This window comes from Tamandua tetradactyla, chromosome 5, assembly GCF_023851605.1.
Source record: "Tamandua tetradactyla isolate mTamTet1 chromosome 5, mTamTet1.pri, whole genome shotgun sequence".
In the NCBI taxonomy this organism is placed as follows: Eukaryota; Metazoa; Chordata; class Mammalia; order Pilosa; family Myrmecophagidae; genus Tamandua; species Tamandua tetradactyla.
In genome coordinates, this window is record NC_135331.1 from 72,349,309 (window position 1) to 72,370,228 (window position 20,920).

The 20,920-nt window shown below is 33.6% G+C and overlaps 1 protein-coding gene across 13 annotated transcripts in view; it reads left to right on the top strand.

Annotated features, from left to right (window-relative positions):
• Positions 1-20,920, top strand: part of NAALADL2 (N-acetylated alpha-linked acidic dipeptidase like 2) — a 1,514,274-nt gene that overhangs the window by 204,894 nt on the left and 1,288,460 nt on the right. For 3 of the 13 annotated variants that reach the window (XM_077161076.1, XM_077161080.1, XM_077161082.1), the window contains one exon: positions 11,271-11,373. The exons of the other annotated variants lie outside the window; for them this stretch is intronic. The gene's annotated coding sequence lies outside the window, so the exon portion shown is untranslated. The remainder of the gene's footprint in view (positions 1-11,270; positions 11,374-20,920) is intronic. 13 annotated transcript variants of the gene reach the window in all.

A 20,920-nucleotide genomic window follows, 5' to 3' on the forward strand; every position in this document is an offset into this window, starting at 1 on the left:
ACCTGATAGGTAAGATTTAAGAAGACACTATAAGATGCTTTTCTTGTTTAGGTTTTTTGAATTAGAATAAAATTATGAATAGAAGTTATCGAAATGTTTTAAAATCACTTTGAAAGAATATTTTTTTAAATTTATTGTGCCTATGTCATTAGTATTAAATTTAAAAATAACAGGAGTTATGGCTTACTGAATGTCAACAAAACAAAAGTATAATTTTACCTAAGTGGAATAGAGTAGAAATTATACTCAACCTGTAAAACATAATGGTTAAGTTCTTAAGTGTTAGTTTTATTCTTTTGGGTTTAAATTCCATTCCCACTATGTCCTTGGACAAGCTATTTAACATTTCTAGGCCTCAATGTCTTCATCAGTAAAGTGGGCACATTAATAGTACTTACCTTATAGTTCTTTAGTTTCTTTTTCTGTTGCAGTGACAAGATAATGCATGGAAACATTTAGTACCATATTTGACAGGAAATAGATAGTCAGTAAAAGCTAGCCGTAGGAATTTCAGTGAAATCCAAGAATATTTTAAAACAGGTTTCCATTAGTATCACATGTTTCCTTTCTCCACTGTTGCTGCAGGTACCAAATCTGGAGAGGTGAACAGATTCCCTCTTCTTAATAATACAACCAAAGCAACATCAGTTGTGACAGAGGAGAGAGCAGAACTAACATCTCTTCAAGAGGGGATCCCTGATTCAACAGACATTATTCATTATCTGAAGGCTGTGAAGGAGGTTGATAGACTAAGAACCTTGACTAATCCTCTGGGGATAGGAAAACTGAGAGCTGCACAATAATAATTTTTGCTCTTACATCTTGACATGGAAAAGGCTTATAGTGGCTTTCACAGAATAGGTCCTCAAATTACTCATTTCAACCTGGTCTTTTGTACATATTTCTTAGGTCCCTAAGAGGAAGAAGGGCAAATAGGGAAAAGCATTTGAATTGGCTGGACAAACAGCCCATAAAAGATAAATCACAACCAAATAAAAAAAGATTTCCCAATTCGTAGCTCTAGCCTGGTGTGTCAGTATGAGTTTTCAGTGAATCTGTCTGCCACACTATAATGAGTTCAGAGGACTTCTCTATTGACTCAGGTGAAGGAAAACTTGTCCTTTGAGGTTGGTAGCATATCTGATGGATGGAGTATGGAAATGAAAAGTTCCCATAGGGTACATCTCTTTTGCAAGTGCTGCTGACACTGGAATGGGTTAAGTGAGCCGATACAGAAGTGCAAAGTTCACCTTGCACAGTTTAAGACCTTTGTAAGAATCTTGGTTACTATCTGAAGATTGCTATAATATAATACATTTTAAACCTTTTTTTTCTTTCAGAAACTTCAATCTTTTGATAGTCATGGATTTCAAATTCTCATATCAGAATGAAAAGTTACCCTATAATATATAAATATCTTCAAAGAATACTTTTCTTTAGTTTTTTATTTATTTGTTACTTGGTTCATGGGTTTTGGTGATAATACCCCATCAGATGTAAGTCGGTGCTTTTCAATAATTATCAAGTTTTTTGTTCTCTCAGTTGAAATTATTTTTAAACATTTTACTGTTAGATTTAATAATATTCTTAAGGGAATATTATACCTATATAAGTTATTTGAGAAAAAATGAGATTTCAGCATAACATAGGTATAAAAGCAAGTCATGCCCAAATCTTCATTATGTAAATTACCTGATTGAGAGATATTATCTAGCAATTTATTATGGAAAAAGCTGCCATAAAGTTTTAGAAGTTGTCTTACAAACTAATGGAGTTTAAATTTTGGAACGAAGAATTTCGTTTTAAAGATGAGATAGTAGGCTATATTTTCAGTCCATCCAAGGGACAATATCTGAGAAAGTAATTGGGATCAGTGGTTGGGCAAGGATTTGGAGTTATGATCAGTAATGAGCTACATAATTCTGGGGTAAAGGAATATCCTTTTAGAGCCTTTTCATCTTTAGGTGATTAATCAGATATTTAAAGTGAGTATATTTATTTGATCTAATCGAGAGAGAATGTTTGAAATACAACATAGAAAGAAATAATTTCAGAACTGTGAAATTGATTAATTTTACTTCTCATTAAAAAAAGATCTTTGTTTCTGGTAAATTCTTCTATTTTCATTATTTATCTGGATAACTATACACCTGAAACAACAATTTTTGTCAGCCTTGAGACCTAAGCTTAAATTCTCACTATAGGCTCTATTATGACCTAGTTGTTTTCTTGCAGGGATAAATTCAATATATAAATATATATATTCAACATATCTAAATTCAGTATATCCAAGTATGACTATATATGTTATGTGTGTGTATATCTATGAAAGAAAGAGATTTCAGTTTTTCTAACTATCAGTCCCCCCATATACTCTCTCTATATATAGAGTATATAGAGTTATATACTCTAACCAACCAAGTGGTTGAGTAAGCAGACCGTATAATGCCCAGACTCAGGCCATATAATGTCCAGACTCAATACAATCAAGGTTTTCAAACTCTCTTATAGGACAATAGTCATATATATTCCTTAGATCTTAGAAGATGGCTGACTATGTTCCAGAGACCATATTAACCTTCCTAACAAATGATCTTAACTGCAAACTTCTAAATAAGTACTCTTATTATCAACAAAAACTTTCTAATTCATATGCGACAGTTTTGGGACAGGGTCTGTTTGAAATGGTAATTGTTAGCAAACATTTTTCGCATGTGTATTCACGGTTAGTATATATCAGAAGCTGTTCTTATTGTTTTATGCACTAATTCGACCTTCACTTTTGAGGGAAGTACTGGTGTTATTTTACAGATGGGGAAATTGAGGCACTGAAAGTTTTTATATACTTGCCCAATGTCTTGGAGTTTTTGAGAGCTGGAATTCAAACCCAGGCAGTCTGGTTCCAGAACATACCTTCTTAACCTGTGTGTCTATGTTTCATTTCTAAAATAAGGAGAAAGCTAGATTTGTATATTAAGTGAAGCTGGCTTCTTATACATTTAGAAATGTATGTTTAATTGACCACAGACTTTATCTATAGGCTATTGTTTAATTATACCAATCAAACTCTTGAATCAGAAACCGATGGTATGTGGTCCATTTTGGAGCAGTTAATTTTATTCTTGTTCCTGGACTTTTATGCCCATAGATTAATGCTGCCTCCTCACTTGACACTTAACTTTTTGTCAAGATAGAAGGCAGATCTCCAGTTGTTGTAGGATACCTGTCATGTGCAGCATATTAGGTTAGCATCCTGAAAAGTAATGATGCGTGAGCAATAATTGAGGTAAATTCTAATGGTAATGACAGATACCCCTAGATGCTGTGCAGAGATCTGAGCCATCCAGTGTGTTACATGGTCATGATTGTTATGGTTTATGAAGTAGTTAACTGGTTTCCTGATTTTTCAGTGATATTAAAATCATTCCAGAATATGGATGTGTAGATTTAAATATTCACTTGTTTTGGATTGCAAATTACTAGTAACATTGACTGCAGATTTTTTCGTCTTCATTCAATCAGCTGACTTTTAACTTAAAGGAGAAAAGACAATTTCAAGTTTTACTTTCTATAGATTATGCACTGATACAATTATTGCCAATCTTGAAATTTGTTTTCTAAGACATTAACCCACCAAAGCATGCAAAATCAAACTGGTGAAGTGTTAGGAATGTGGAAACACCAGGGTGTCTTAATTCTGCCTTCTCTGCTTGACCTTGATGTGCTTCTGAGCAAGCTTCTTAACTTCCCTTAAACCTTCCTTTCCTCAGTTTTAACATGGGAAATTATTTTGTGGGCATTGTTGGGAGGGTTCTCAATATCTGATCATGTTTGACCATAGGATCATTCTGACAATGGTATCACCCAGATCTAGGCAACTTCTCTCTGACTTATAAGCTATTCTTCCTCCTCGTCCTCTACACATCTTAGAGGGCTGCAGTATATACCACTACCCTGTGCCCAGTATTTATTCCTGAATTAGGCTGTGACTCTGGGCCCTCTTATGCTAGTGACTTAGACTTGTAAACCAAAAAGGGCCTGCAGAAAGAATGATATACTACAGTATTTTCTGATTTACATGCTATTAAGAACCACGTAGGTCATATATTTCCAAACTCTTCTGGAGATTCTACTTTAGCAGGGCAAGATTGGGGCATGCAAATATATTATTTATCAGAAATGCAGATTATTTTCATGATAAGGCAAGCATGGGAAACAGAGGAATAATATGTTTTAGTGTCTGGTAATTTTGTTTAAATCCCTATGCCATTTACCACCTTTGTAATTACTTAACTTTCTAAGTCCTAGTTTAATAGTGCTTAATACAGATACCAATTCCTTTTCTCATAGTTTTGCTTATGGAGACCAGGGTAAAGAAACCTTACTCTTTGCTTCATTTCTGTGCTACTTCTTAGCACTTTTCAGTACTGTGCTGGTCATATTTAACAGTTGGCTCTCAAGGAAAGTGAAGCTCTGTGTTTGCCTATTTTTGTGGTTGGCAGTATCAAGCTACCTATTTCATCACCGATGAGTTGGAAAGAGATTCACCTCTTGTGAGCTGAGGAGCTGCTGCAGCACAGTTTTCTCTCTTCCTTCTTCCTCTCCCCTTCTCGTCCCCTTTTCCTCTCTCTCCTATTTCTTCTATCTTCCTCCCTTTTCTCTCTCATCAATATGGTCACTCTCTAGAGAAAGTGAACTGAATTTTTGCATAATTTCTATATTTATCTTTTATGAAACATTTTTTGAGCCTCTACTATGTCATATACTAGGGATGCCTAATGGATTGTTACAGTCCACTCTCTATGCCTAATATATGACCAGTTGAACATGGAAGGAAAATCATACAACTTGGAAGAAATGACCCTAATATAAATGAGTGATTTACACTTTTAGTTGCATTCCCTAGCACTTTCTATCAATGTTTCTATCCATGTCACCTTTCACCATGGCTCTTTGTGTCTTCATTTATTTTTATTTTAACACTCTTCTATTTGATTTCTGTCCCTACCACTTTATTGAAACTGTTTTTCTTAAAGACAAACCGTCAAAGGCAATGGGTACATCAGAGTCCTTATCTTATGAGACCCCTCTTCTGCCACTGACATGGCTAAGCCATATTTCCCTGACTATCTTCTCTTCCCAACTTCAGTGCACATTACTGGCCTGATCCTCTTCAGCTTTCTCACTGTATGTCCAGATCTGACTTACTTAAAGGATTGTTAAGTAAGTTAAGTAATTCTCAAACTACAGCATGTACCAGAACCACCCAGAGGCTTTGTTAAAATACAGATTGCTGGGCCCTAGAATTTATGATTCCATAGTGTCTTGGTAAGGAATGAATATTTGCATTTCTAAAAACTTCCAGGTGATGATTATCCTGCTGCCTGAGGGTCACACTAAAAGAATCATCGTGCTAACTCCATCTCAAACTCCTCTTTTTTTTTCCTTGCCCCTAACTGTTGATTTGATCTATGATTTAGACTTGGGCTTACTCTTTTCCTCAATAAAACAATTTGCTTAGATGAACTAATCTCTTCTCATGTTTCAGCTACCTGTACTGTATGGCTCCAAAAATGCTGATCTTTTGTAAACCTCATGACCCACTTTAGATTAAGATACCCAACTGTGTAATAGATATTTCCTCTTAAATGTGCAGTAGGAATGCCTTGCCCTGGCTAGTCAATAGTGGAGCTGAGATTTGAACCCAAGTCTGTTTGAATAAAATGTTCCTACTTTTAACAACCACCTTTTATCTGCCTCTCATCTCTTCAAGCACTACACTAATTTGGACCTCCTTGAGCTCTAGGAAGAGGAAGCCTTCTGTGTCACTGGTCCTCAAAACCACCCCCAGGCTTGAATCTTCAGAAAGAGTCCAGGGGTATGAAGCAAAAATAAGCAAAGGGAAAAGTCTGGAGGAAATCAGGCACAAAATACCAAGAGTGCTCTCCCAGTTTTCCCCTCATAGCATTTTTTACTTTTTCTTTTGTACGATGGTTTTTTTGTGTACATGCCTTATCCCTATTTAATAAGCTCTGTGAGGGAAAAATCCATGCCTCACTATGTTTTATTCCCCAAACTTTTCCCCAGTCACTCAGTATTTAACGCTTAGCTTTCAGCAAATATGTTGGGTGAGTTAATAAACTTGAAAAAGTGAAAATTAACAAAATGGAAGATTATGACCTGTACTTTATCTTGAAAAAGTTACTTATTTTCTGCGGAGCCATATGGAATGTTATTCACAATAAAATCCCTAAGAAAATAAAAGAAACTTAGTAGGAAATTTAATTGGAAATTAATTACAAGCCTTTATTTCTAAAATTTCTAGTCATATAATTTAATTTATATAAACAAGAACTAAGATTTATTTTTAAACTGTACATCAATTTTTAAGTATTTAGAAGCTTTTATTTTCATTTTCTTCCTTTAAAACAACATTTCAGTAGCAATGGTTACTTAAACAGGGCTATGCTAATTTATATACACAGAACCTATTTTTAGGACTAAGTGAAAATGGTGAACTTCTGCTCAGCCAAAGAAACTGTTTTTTCTTGGTATTATAAACTTGGTAATGATTAATTAGTGTCCTTAAATTATATATTATCAGTTGGGCAAAGTTGTATACTCTCAGTGACCGGATAAAGTGGACCTTAAGAATGTATAATTTGTTTGTGATAAATTTTTTTGTTTTTATAGGTTGTTTAGTAGTAAATTTTGTATATGTTCTTAAAAATAATAAAAGCAAAGGTGTTTAGATTTGGACAGCAAAAGTAAACCAAAGAGCAGATGACTCGCAGATGTTGCTTGGCTATGTAGGTGTGTATACGTGTGTATATATGTGTGTGTAATTTCTCTATGTGATTATAAAATAAATATATAGATTTTTAGCAAATACATATATATGTATGAATATATCATCAAACCTAATATGCGGCTGTCATTTTAAAAATTCTAATAAGGGTGATATGTTAGACTCTTGCATCTAGTCAATGATGAAAAGGCGTTTGAGACATGCCATGGCCATAGGTCTGTGGTGACCATAAGCAGGTTGTCTGTGGTTACAATATGGAGATGTATGGTAGCGGCACCATGCGCCACTCTAATGGCACCTTATCTAGTCTACTGTGACAAATAATTTTACTCAGCTTGTCAGTGTGACAGCTGAGACTTTTTACTTAGATGCCTTGACAGTGCTTGTATTAAACAGCCAGAGCCATACACTCCATTAAGTTTCTGTAAAATGAACTGTCTGCTTCTAGCTGTTTGGCTGATAGTGGCAGCAGTCGTAAGCTAATCCTCTCCAGTTGTGGATTGCTCAACTGAGTGATTTCACTCATCGACAGGTAGTAGATCTCATAGTTTTAGTAGAGTGGCTACAAGGTTGAGAGCTGTGATAGGCAAGACATAATTCATCTCAAAACAGATTTCTTTAGTGGCTATCTACTTTAAATTAAGCTACAAATACATCCCTAAAGAGGAGAAAACTGACTTTCTAGATGGTTAAATGATTGATGCTTCTTTCTCAGTACATATTTATTCATAGGCTTTTGGTATAAAAGACATAAGCATGAGGGATGTGTCTCTTAGTAACCATGTCTATGTGTTAGTCTTTGTGCACCAAATGAAAGCTGCATGTTCCTTTTTTATGTGGAACCAAACTTAAAAGAAAGTAAATGAAAAATCAATTTCTTAACCAAAACCAGATCATTGGAAATGCTGATACCTGATTGATTGCAAATATATAGGGAAAAACATAACTTTGAATTGATTTCTCCTCTACGTGAATGAAAACTCCTTTAGTTTATTTCTTATTACAAGCATGCATTATATTAAACTCCCCTGCTCCTTTACTTGTTTTCTTAGAGAACAGTTGAAGTGTTAACAGTCCTTCTCTAGGTGTTGCAAAGACCACTTTTGTCAACATATACCTTCAATTTGTCATGAGAAGCCAATGAAAACCTTGGTGCTCCATTGTAGGCAGCTTTTATATTCTGTCATCATTGTGCATTATGGTTGATGGAGTGAGTCTTTGAAGAGGACAAATAAGAACAGAAGTGTTTACAAGGTTGAACATTAATCTTAATAGAAGTTGAAAATTCAATGCTAACTCAAATAAATTGGACTTAGGAATAGGCATATTTGTATTCTTTATAGGTTTCTTTTTAAAAAAAAAAATTAATCCAACCTTCTATATCCTTAACAATGCCTCACTGCATATATTATGCCTAATAGCTCTTCAATGAAATAAAGTTTTAGTATGGGTTCTGAATACATTTTTAGCAGATGTTAGTGATTATGAAGTTTTTTTTAAATTAAGCAGTGTTCTTGTTTCCAAAGCTTTTAGATCTATAGAATAAGGATGAAGTACATTTCTGGTTGCATATGAGGAATCCTTAGTGTGTTATTATCTTTGTCTTTGAGTATAAACTCTTTAAGTTAATGTTATAGAGAGGAAGAATTTTATTCTACTGAGTTAGAGAAAATCTGTGGTATAATAAATTCTTCTTCAATATGAAGTTCATTAACTCTTGAAATTACACAGCCAACAATTAGAGACCTAGGGCGATAATTTTACAAATAACTTAGTGCTCTGTAATCGTGCCTTTACTTCACAAAGATGACTATTTCCTGCCACAGGCCATTTTCCAGGCAAAGTTTTCCTAGGGCAAAACAAATAATTTTTTATTATTTTTATGGGCAAAAAGAAGGTTTTGATGAATCAGCAAGTGGGCTCAGCAAAGGCGAGCTGTACTTGAGTTGGGAAAGAAGCTATTAATTGACTTCAAAGATTGAAGTGGGTAGCCTTTCTTTCAGCAGAGTCTGGGAGTCGGGAGTGATCTGCCTTACTTTCAGGAACTAGAAACCATCTTCCAGGATGCTTTAGACAATGTCCCCCAAATATTTCTGCACAGAGATTTTCTGCCATGGTTCATTTTGAAATGTTAGTTGTGCCAGCAGTTGACATAGGTGGTTTTTCTTTGTCCACTCCCTCCTTTAACAAAAGTAGATTGGATTAATCTGGGAATGTAGGAAGCTGTCACAAAAGCAGTAGCACTGCCACTGAGAGCATTCAGAAGAGTGTCTTTTGGAGTACTTAGAAAGATGTTTTACTTTCTTCTGATGAGCCTGAGGAAAAATTGCAGGAGAATTTGGTTTCCTTTTTTAAAGATCAAAAATTGCTAATTTTACTGGCAATGCTTGCATCACCTGACAATGACATTCGTATATGATTTTCTCTCTCTTTCACTTTTCTCCTTCTTTGCCTCCCTCTGTGCTTGCCCTTTCCCCTTCTTTCCCCCCTCTATCTCCATCTCTATCTATTTCTGTCCCTCTTACTATTAACCACATTTGTAGTCTGTGCTAGGATTTTAAATATATACTTTAAAGTGAGAGACATATCCAATATGGAGGTGGTACTTAACATTTGCCAAATGAATGAGTAATCAAATTCATAGTTTTTATTTTATTAAGTCAAATTTTAGCTATGAAACTTATAGAAAAATCTACACCTGGAACGTAGATCTTATACAATATATTGAAAATGGTCCATACAAGGTTAACCTCCAAAGTACAATAATATAACATAATATAATATAATATAATAGTTTAATGACATAATATAAATAACATGTGAATACAAGGGAACTATTTTCCATTCAAAGAGTACCTAATTTGTCCCCCTGTACCTAGATGTTAGTTTTACAGTATAAATGGAGTGCCCACAGGGTAATTAACACAATATTTGATGGTACAAATGTATGGAAGAACATGTTTTGTTATGGGCATGATAGATCAGAAGGGAAATGTAAAATGATCATTATTTTTAACACTGATTTTTATCCAGATACATTGCATTACACTTAAGAAAGTGACAAAATATGCATAAATATAGGGTACTTCTCAAGTGAAGTTGGGGCTTGAATGAACATTATGCCTCAGTAATTTTGGTATGGGCTATTTAATTAGGAGTAGTAACATGGATCTTTTTGTACGAGGCCCTGAATGATGGGCAGCTGTACATATATATCAAGTCACAGTATTAAAGTGGTGTGCTGGGGTCATTCATTCAGAGACATTCTGAATTAAACTGGCAGTTGCAATTTCTGATACTAAGAGGCATGTTATACTCCCTCATAGAATGAAATAGGAGCCAATCTTCTGCCCTGCAATAGTATCCAGAGTAAATGCTGTTTGGGTATTAAATCTGGTGCCCAAACCACATGAATTTCCTCATTCACTGTAGAGCTAACTGGGAACCACCAAAAAAGTAGATTCTAGTAAGTCTCCACGAGCAAAGCCGATGTGGTGTGTGTGCTAACCGAGTTGGGTAAATGGATTCCAGAGTTTTTAGTGTAAAATAACAGTTAGTTGCTGCCCCAAATAGAAGCATATCTGGTTTCCATTCTTGATATCATGGTATTCTTAATTACTTGTTTAGAAAATCGAAGCTTCATTTTATACATGTTTAGATTTTTATATGTATCCATGTGTACTCATAGTTACTCATTTAGTACTCAGTAACTATTAACATTCATTGTTAAAAACATTAAACATAATTTGTCTTCAATATCAAGGTTAGGGAAAATAACTAAAATAATACAGCTTGAAATTTTGAGTTCATTTCATTTAGTCAGTTAACATGTTTTTGGTATCAGATATTCTGTTAGGTCCCAGGAATACAAAGGTGAATAAGCCATAATTTCTGCCCTTAAGGCAGTAAATCTAATGGGGAATGCTTTTAGTAAACCATTCTAACTCATTGAAAAAATGAATTTGATTGACAAAATGTGGTCCAAATATTCTTTTCTAACTCAGAATATTTTTTGCATGCTTATAGAAATCATTCACTTAGTGTTTTTTAAATGAGTTATGTTTGCTAGGTTTCAAACTCTGTGTTATTTGTGTACATTAAAAAGAACATTAAAAGAAGAAAATAAATCATACATTTGATCATAAGGATCTCATTATAAACTTTTTAAATTAAGGTTTTAAAAAACTTGTATTTTTGCAAACAAATTGTACAGCTTGTACAATTTAATATAAAAATGTAATATTGTAGTAAAATTGCTTCTTTATGAAGAAAGGGTTTGAAAATAACACAGAATGAATTTGACCTGTCAATCCAATTTTTGGAAGTAATAAAAACAAGCTATATGTGAATAGTGGGGTTGCTCAGAGTCCAAAAGAGATCATCCTGGCATTATTCATTAGACCTACATCTATAGAATAGTTTTCCTTCCGTAGATACTAATAAGTCCTGTTATTCACTGCAGGGTTAAATGAAGCAGGCATCTGTGGTTCTGCAAAACATGCTACTAATTTAGAAGGTGCGAGAATCAGAAATGATTTGTCAAAAATAATCTGTAAACTGGACAGGTAATGGGCCCATTTTCTTTTTTTAATACAAATCTTTAAAAATCAGTTGGCATAACCATGTTTGTGTACTTTAAAATCTTGGTCTCTACGAAAGGAATGTATGATATGTGAACTTGCCCTCTAAAGAGAATTGTAACTAGGTATTCTCCATCTTCTCCAAGGTCAAAAGAGGAAAGCATCTTAAATTGTAGAAGGAAGAAACTAGTTTGGACAATAAGAAGAAATTCTTGACAGCATTAAATCCAGAACAGGCTATCTAAAGAGGTTTTAAATTTTACTTTCTGGATGCCTTTTAAGAATGTAACAGATAGTAAGTCAACATGGATGGTTTAGGTAGAGTCATTTCTTGAACAGTATATACAAAATGATTTCCAGAGGTCAGTACAGCTCCATAATTCTGTGCTTTCATTACACATTTTTAAATTTGCTCCATAAATTGCATGTCCACTTTTAGTAAATTGCTATATTTCCTAGAGAGAAGGTTGAATAAAGATTCTCATAAATTTAGTGGTTCTGTACTGTGGCAAAACGTTATGAGTAAAGTATCAAAGTATTAAATTCTGTCAACTCCCCATGATCTCCATCCACTGGGGTTTTAAAATGCTTTCTCATTCTACTCAATTATCTCAGGCATTAATAAGATTTTTGTTTACTGTAACAGAGAAGTACCCAGAAGAAAAGGCTTTTGTGGTAAAGCAGTTATTTCCTGTCACAAGGACTTATGAACCAAAATAACTCAGAACTCAACCTTGGGCTTATCCACTGCAAGGTATAAGCGCATGCAAGTTAATGCAGTATTATTGGCCAAAGAAGAGGAGTATCTCTCCATCTATTTTGACTTAAAACTTGCTGAGATGTGGCTGTTACTTTATTTAGAAATCACAACCAAATGTAAGTTAGGTTAATCAATATAATTCTTTTAAAAATATCCTTCTCATTTCATGTACATTGAGACCTTATTCTTATAAGTCTTATTTTGGTTATAATAACAACTGTTAAAAGAAACGTTAATGCTGGCTTAAGTAATTCTAACAACCTTTTGTACTAATAACAGTTTTAAAAACTAACAATTTTTAGTAAAATCAAAACCAAAGCAAAGGATATTTAAGAGAGATTACAATAACCATTCAATGAGTATGACAAAGTTTATAAATAAATAATGGTACCTGAGACTAATTATTTTTTTAAAATGCAGAAATCGTTCAAAATAACAACAAAAGTTGCTTTTTCAACACTGGCTAAGGTTGAAGCAGAAGCAATCCCTCAAAGACATCGAAATTAGATTTATGCCATTATTTACTAATGGGAGACAGATGGGAAGATAACATTGCTTCTACGGTCGTGTTAAGGATGTTTGGTAAAATCATTTAAAGTCAAATAGGTGTTTTCTTTTTAAGTGCTCTGAGCAGGGTTTTCCTTTCTATATTATATTTGAAATGAGCTTGAACACCCTTTCCAATCCCAACACCCTGGGTTTGCTTGACTTTTCATTGTTGCTTTTGTGTATCTTTGTATTTACAGTTGCAAGGTTGATGCCAAATTTCGTAAAACATGTTCCCTTCCATGCTGTGATCCTCTATGCCAATAATCTCCCTGGAGCGTGTGCTTTAGTAATAAGCCCTGAAAATGGGAACTGATAATGGAAACACTGGCAGCCCCTTTTACAACAGGGGTGCTAGACTGTGTTTCTGTAATTAGGAATGAGATTAGAAATAAGAGATGCTTTTGGTCCTCAATTTCAAGCCATGAAATGAAGGGATTTGAGTTTGTCTCACTTTGGCAGATGGCAAATTTCAGTCATACTGCATTTTTTCTGCGTCTGACCACAAATAGCCTGTTGTTCAAATGTATTTTCTAAGAAAATTGTATCTGTGCTGTCTGACTCTGTTCATAACAACAGCTAGCTTTTTAAAAATAATTCTTTCCTGGATTGTCTATTGCATGTTTTCCAGGGTTTTTTTTTAATTTCTTCCCACAATTCCCAGAATCGAGTTCCTCTTCACCCATGATATAAAGAGTAAATAGCAAAATTATAATAGCAATAACAACAGCAATAATGCTTTCCAAATGCTTTTTGTGTAATCTCCGTTACATTTGGTGGATTACATACACTGCTCATTGAATTCCCTTGTCAGAGCTATGAGGTAGAGCTGTGAGGTAGATGCTATTATGATCTCCATTTTATAAATAAGGGAAGCACGATCATGTAAGTAAATGGTAATTGAGCCCACATTCTCCATCACTGTGCTACATCGCACTCTGTGTTACAAGGTGCCCTTTCTACTTGTGACCATTAAGTCAGTGTTAATCTACTTGGCTATTCATTCATTCTTTCATTTGACAAATATTGATTCTTACTATATCCTGGACATCATGCAAGTCTCTGGAAATTCAAACAGCAGTGTGTCATAGAACCTGCCCTTGAGATACTTATGGACCCATTAAATTAAATATTAATAGTGCTTAAGACCACAGATCCGAAAATGCACACGGGAACTCCCTAGTGCTTTAGCAAATTCACAGGGTTTTGCAAGATGTTTAAAAGTTTTGCGGGCAATACAGCAACATTGTATTAGTCAGGGTTCTCTAGAGAAGCAGAACCAACAGGAGAGATCTGTAAATATGACATTTTATAAATGATTCTCATGCAACTGTGGAAGTGCATGAGTCCAAGTTCTGTAGTGTAGGCTGTTAGCTGCCAGCTCCAGTGAAGGGCCTTGATGAACTCGCCAGGACGGGCTGGCGGAAGAAGTGAAAATCCTCTCTTCTCCGGTAAAAGTCTCCAACTGATTGAATTAGATCCAGCTGATTGGATTCTCTCATTGGGGAAAAAAACTCCCTTTGTTGATATTTGATGGAATCAACCACAGCTGCAATCAACTGACTGATGATTTAATGAACCAGCCTTCTGGTTTATCAACCAGCCATGAAATGCTGTTGTAGTTAATGGTTAGGCCGGTGATTGCCTGACCAGACAGCTGGGCATCATCACCTGGCCAAACTGACACATGACCCCAACCGTCACAAACATCTACTGGACATTATGTGAACCACTTTCAATTTTTGTGGCTTTTTTTTTTTTTTTTTTTTTTTTTTTGCAAATGGCTACTAAGTTTAAAGGGCATAAATATTTCTCAAGTTGTTTAGTCCTCACCACTAAAGAAATGTAACTCTTAGGTATTGTTCTGCCCTGGGTTACCATGAGAAAAAATATAAAGGAATCCATGAAAAGAGAAATTTGGGAACCTCTGGCTTACAGAAGGCAGTTTGATATTTTTATCAGAGCTATTTAAATAATCCAACAAACAAAACTGAACCAGGGGACTTCGTTAGGAATTCAGGATCCAGGAGGAAAAAATAGGGCATTGAAATTGATGATAAAAATGATATCCGGTTGGGTACATAGAAGTACTTGGATATTTTCCTCACAGAGATATTTAAAAATTTTTCATTTAAATGAGCTTGAGTGGCTTAAGAATAATAGTCAATTTGAATTCAAAATTGCAAAAGATTTTTAGAAAATAGGTCAAAATGCTTTTCTTTTAGTGAGTTAATTTACATTAATTTGACTTATGTCTTAATAATAAAAACATAATGGGCTATTAACTTATTAATACCAGAATGGTGTTTTTGATATTTTATGTTACTGCCTTTAAACTTAAGCAAACTGAGCATACCAAATAGGAGCAGCATATTATAGTGTCAGCTTAAGAATATATGATTATTAATCTTAATTTTAATATGTTTTTTGATATTTTATGTTGCTGCCCTTAAACTTAAGCAAATTGAATGTACCAAATAGGAGCAGCATATATATTGTCACCATAAGACTACCTGATTATAGCATCTCAGTGGATGAGTAGTCATCTCAAAGGAAAATAACTGTAAATCTGAGGGAGAGATGTATTTGATAGTCCAAAGTCTACACACTTCTAGTTTTCCCTAGTTTAGAATTACTGCAATTTGAGGCCTGGAGCATGTTGAAATGGCTAACAATGTTCCCCTAGCTACTTTTTTTTCATGAAAACATGATTATGTGATGCTAAGAGGATTTGTTGACAAGAGGGAGAATTTGTATTGCACAAATCTGACTTCAAGAAAAAAAGAATCAATGGAAAATAGCAGTTGGATCATTTTCTGGAAGATTAGAGAGATTACTACTGGGACATGCTTCCATGATCTCTGAGCTAAGAAGAAACTATACTTTTCAAATCACTGAAGGAGTGTAGGATGAGAAAATATGGATATTCCATCAGGAAGAGCATATGTAGGAGAAAGCAATATTCAGGAAATAAATGATGGCACTTAAGGTCTGTACATGCATGTTCGGAAGTTAGGGAGGCATTGTAGAAAAGATCTCTTTATTGAAGACAAGATCTGTACTCAAACCTTGTTTCTGCCACTTATTTAGAGATGGGATCCTAAGCTTGATGCTTAAGCTGATTGAGCCTCAGTTTCCACAAATACAAAATGACATTGTAGAAGGAAGTAAATGATACATTGCAGGAAAAAAAAAAATTCTTAGGGCAGACAGTTATATGTAATAAACTTGATTGGTCACATTTGACTGCTAGTAAAAGAGTCACTAATGATATATACAAAATAGAAGTTTACTTCTTTTGTTATGAAACAAAATGTCTGGAGAGTATAGTCCTGGTCTGGTAAGATAGCTTCACATTTACTTTAGCATTCAGGCTTTCTCCCTTTTTTTCACCAACCTTAGCATGGGACTTTCAAGACCTCATCAGGCTTCAAGATAATGCTGAAGCTCTAGCCATAATGCCCATGTTGGACACAGAAAAACAGAAAAAAGGGAAAAGGTGAAAAAAAAAAAAAGGATGGGGGAGCATGTGCCAGCTGTCTATCATCCTTTAGATGAAGTTTCCTGAAGATTGCTTTCAGCACTTACTGCATTTCTTTGGTTGTAACTTAATGGCATAGCCATGCTTAGCTAGTCTGGAAAATGCTGCCCCTAAGATGGGCATATGGACTTCTGGAGAAACAGGGTCTGTTAGAAGCTTCTTTTGGCAGACGGGGAGAATGAATATTAGATAAGTAACTCATGATCACTCACATAACTTTAAATATTATTCATTTAATATAAGCCTTTATTTTTCACCTGTAAAATGGGGATCATAATAACTGCTTTCTTGGATTTGATGAGAGAATTAAATGAGATTACATGTGCCTAGGTCACAATGGTCATTTGTTGAATAAATACAAAAGCCTTAATGCTTAATTTATTTTGCATCTACTAATAGCCTCTTTAAATTTCTCTGACTTCTAAATTTGTAGCCCACTTCATGAATATTTTTGATGCTTTCTTACCAGAAACTAAGTATTTTTTTATTTTTAACATTCTTATATCAATTTTATGATAGACTTAAAGATCTTATCAATTGTTTTTAATAGAAAATTAAATTATTCAAGGTCTTCTACTACTATCTAAATAAGAGCCAAATAAATGATTTCTTTTTCTTTCTTTTTTCTGGAGTGATGCAAATGTTCTAAAAAATGACCATGGTGATGAATACACAACTATGTGATGACCTTGTGAGCCATTGATTGTATACCATGTGTGGAATGTTTGTTAAGAATATATGTGCTTGTATGTTTTATGAATAAAAATTTTAAAATAAATTAATTTGTATTTTATTTTAAAAATTTAATTAAAAAATAGAAAAAAAAAACTTTATAAAAGGCACTTCATCTTGAATTCATTAGGAAAATAGAATGATCCACTTACTTGTAAATTTGGCTTAGCATTATGTTGAACACGAAATAATGAATCAGAATAAAATTCACTTAACGTTAACATCTTCCTGACCAAAATTTAAATATTATTCAGAAAATACTTAGCTGTCTTATGACAAGATCTTTTAAAAATAGTTTATATTTGTTTAAAATTTTACAATGGAAAAAGCACTTCTACATAGGCCTTACATCTCATTTCCTCATAAAGATTCTGTAAATGTATAAATTAAAAGAAAATTTGAAAAGAAATAAGGAGAAGTGCTCAAGGAGTCACAGACCATTTTAAAATTAAAATTAAAATTCTAGCCTTCTAAATCTGGTGCATATTTCATCCCATGACAGTGCATCTCCATTTTGAATATCAAAATCAAATCAAATCATTGGCGTTATGTGAGGAGTGGACTGCACTGATATTGTGCCATAAACCAAAACTGTTACTTCCAGAATAAATAGTGATTATCTGGATCACAAGCTCTAAAGCTCAGGCTCCTATTTCTCATCTATAACTTTGAAAGTGACTTATTATTAGTCATTCAAACATTGTTGTGTGCTACCTATTTATGTACTTCTTCAAGTTACTAGCCATTAGGAAGGGATTTTGAAATTGAGTAGATTATTTATATTTAAGTATTTTATTTGAAACAGTTATTTGTTTCAGAAAAAAAAGTATCAAATTTTCTGAAAGTTGGAAAATCTGATTTTAAGAAACAATAACATTTATAATAACATTCACAAATCTTAAAATACTTTTTAATTTTTTAATTACATAATATAACATATATATAGGGCAAAGAAAGAAAAAAGCAATAATTTTCAAAGTACTCTTCAACAAGTAGTTACAGGACAGATCTTAGATTTTTCCTTCTAGCTGATGCAGAATATATGAAGCTAGAAGGAAAAATTTTTTTTAGCATCACAATTGACTTTTCTTTTTTTTGAAAAAATAACATATATACAAAAAAGCAATAACTTGCAAAACATGGCACCGCAATTAGTTTAGAACATATTTCAGAGTTTAGCATGGGTTACAATTCCACAATTTTAGGTTTTTACTTCTAGCTGCTCTAAGATACTGGAGAGTAAAAGAGATATCAATTTAATGATAAACAGCAATCATATTTATTTGTTAAATCCTATCTTCTCTGTATAACTCCACCATCACTTTTGATCTTTCTATCCCTCTCTTTAGGGGTGTTTTTGGGCTATGGTCATTCTAACTTTTTCATTATGGAAGGGTGTATCAATAATGTGGATTAGGGAGATAGAACTATCTGATGTTCTGGAGATGCTGGGCACTCTAACTTTCAGGATTTATCTGGTCCCTGGATCCATCTGGAGGTTATAAGTTTCTGGAAAGTTACTCTAATGGAACTTATGGAATCTTATATATTGCCCTAGGTAACCACTTTTACATTTTGATGTTCCTATTGCAGTTGTTTACCAAGGAACTGTGTTCTGCATTCTCTTTAGAAAGTCTTCACGTGTTGATGACATTTTCATAAAGGGTCTGAGGGAATCAATATTCATAGATATATTCACTCACAGATTCATGAACTACACAATATCCTCAGAATTCTATTGCTGTTTCTTTCATTTATGAAATGGCTGAAAATTCAAAATATCATTCCTTTTTACTGTGCATGATATTCATACTGTGGCTAAAAGCAGAAACACCTAAAATGTTGGAATACTAGTGTTTTTTTGCTTTTGGAGGCATTTTGTTTTTATAAACAACAGTCTTATTTATACTTGTGAAAAATGTCTGAGAACAGTTAAATAATTGGCTGTATATCCATATTTTGAATATTATCTAACTTTCAGAAATAGTGTTTTCAGAGACCATTTCATAACAAAAAATATTCCTAATATGTCAGGAAAAGATTCAGAGTTATATATGCAGCTTAAATTATAATCATGGTTTATAGAAATATGCACATGCATATTTTATTTGAAAAATACCTTTGATCTATAAATTATATCTTTAAGTGGAGGAGTGGGTTCTGGGTCATTTATTTTATCATATATGCTTTTACATATTTTTCAAAATGTCTATGATGAAAATGCCTTCAAATATAAAATGGAAAAATAAAAAGCATTTAATTAAAACATAAATATTCTCTCAGTACTACTACTCTTTGTATACACAACTGAAGATATTTCCTTGTAATCTGATCAAAATGGGATCATGCACGACATTGGATATTCTGTAATTTTCTCTCCAGTTCCCTTTGATGGTAATTTTGCTTGTGAGATTACTTTTTAAGGAAAAAATGTTAGTATTGGGATTTGGGTCAAAGGCTAAAGTCAGTTTTAAATTTGAATATATAAGACACTGTTCCAGAGCGTTCCACCAACTGTGTCCCATTTGCCTCCAACCTCAATGATTTCAGAATATTGTAATGTTATTTCATCTTTATCTGCCTGTGATAGAAACAGTTACCTCCTAGTTCCTGTTACAGTTCTATGGATATAAAAAGGTTTGATCTATAATTAATTGACAAGCATTTTTGTGTGACAACTATTGAGGCCATTGCCTAGTTTTCTATTACTATTTTAGGTTTTTGTCTGTTGATTTACAAGATATCTTTGTGTGTTAGGAATACTACCCTTTTCTGTCATCTGTTCTCGTTTTTCCCTTTTTTGTTTTTAAATTCTTATTTTTAGTGATCTTTTTTCCTCATAGAGATTAAAAATTTCAAAAGATGTTAAAAATACATCGACATTTTTAACGTTCATGGACAGGTTTAAAGGGACCCTTTTCACCAAGGGTATAAAAAATATTTTCGTATCATTTTAGTATTTTTTAACCTTTATTTTTGGCAGTGAAATTTTTTATCTTGCTGGAATTTATTCTGCTAAAATGAAAATGTTTATTTTCCAGTGGTCATTAAGGTCCTCAATACCGATTTTTGAATAATGCTTTCACTTACCGCCATTGATTTGAAGCACAAATTTTATCAGATATAATTTCCCTATATATTTGATAATTAAGAAAAGGATTCCAGCTTGTTAAAATGTGTATAGCTAAGAAGGGTGATTCATTCCTTCACAAACTATTCGTGTGCATCTTCCTTCACTTTCTTTCTTTGACCTGCAGTGCCAATTTGTTAAGAGCTGCTGAATACTAGATACCTAAGATTTATGGTCTCTGACTTTGGAGATACCAGAATCGAGGCCATTTATATGCACGTGCAGATTAACAAGGGTGGCTCTATCTGTGTGATATCTGTGGTGTGAATTTTGGAATAATGGTGTTATGAATATATAATTTCAAGAGAGTTGTGAAAAGTTTTCCTCCTTACGTCCTTGTTTATAAAGGACTTTTCATTCCTCAGGTATTTTGAGAACACATTTCATGGAGTGTTAGAGTTGCCAATGATCTTAAAGATTTTCTCTTTCTACCCCCTGGTTCTACACAAAGGAAAATTGTGATTCAGAGATTAAACAGTTTATAGAAAATCGTAGTTTCAGTTAGTTGCAGATACTGTATTAAAGTCTTTGTTTCCAGATTATTAAATGATCCTTGCATTTAGGTTTATGAAGATTTTCCGTAGTATGAAGAAGCATTCATTGTGACAGATCTATTATTGTTTCCTCCTCTCGTTCAATGATTTTATCTGTAAATATATTGATTCTTTTTACTTTCAGAATAATTCTTCTGCCTCATATGTAGTCTGATCATGAAACTTTCCTAGGGATATTTGCTTTTTTCCACTTTATGTGCATTTGTAAAATACCTGATAGTTGGTCTGGTGGTTAATGATGTAAAAGACACAGGCACAGACATAATTAC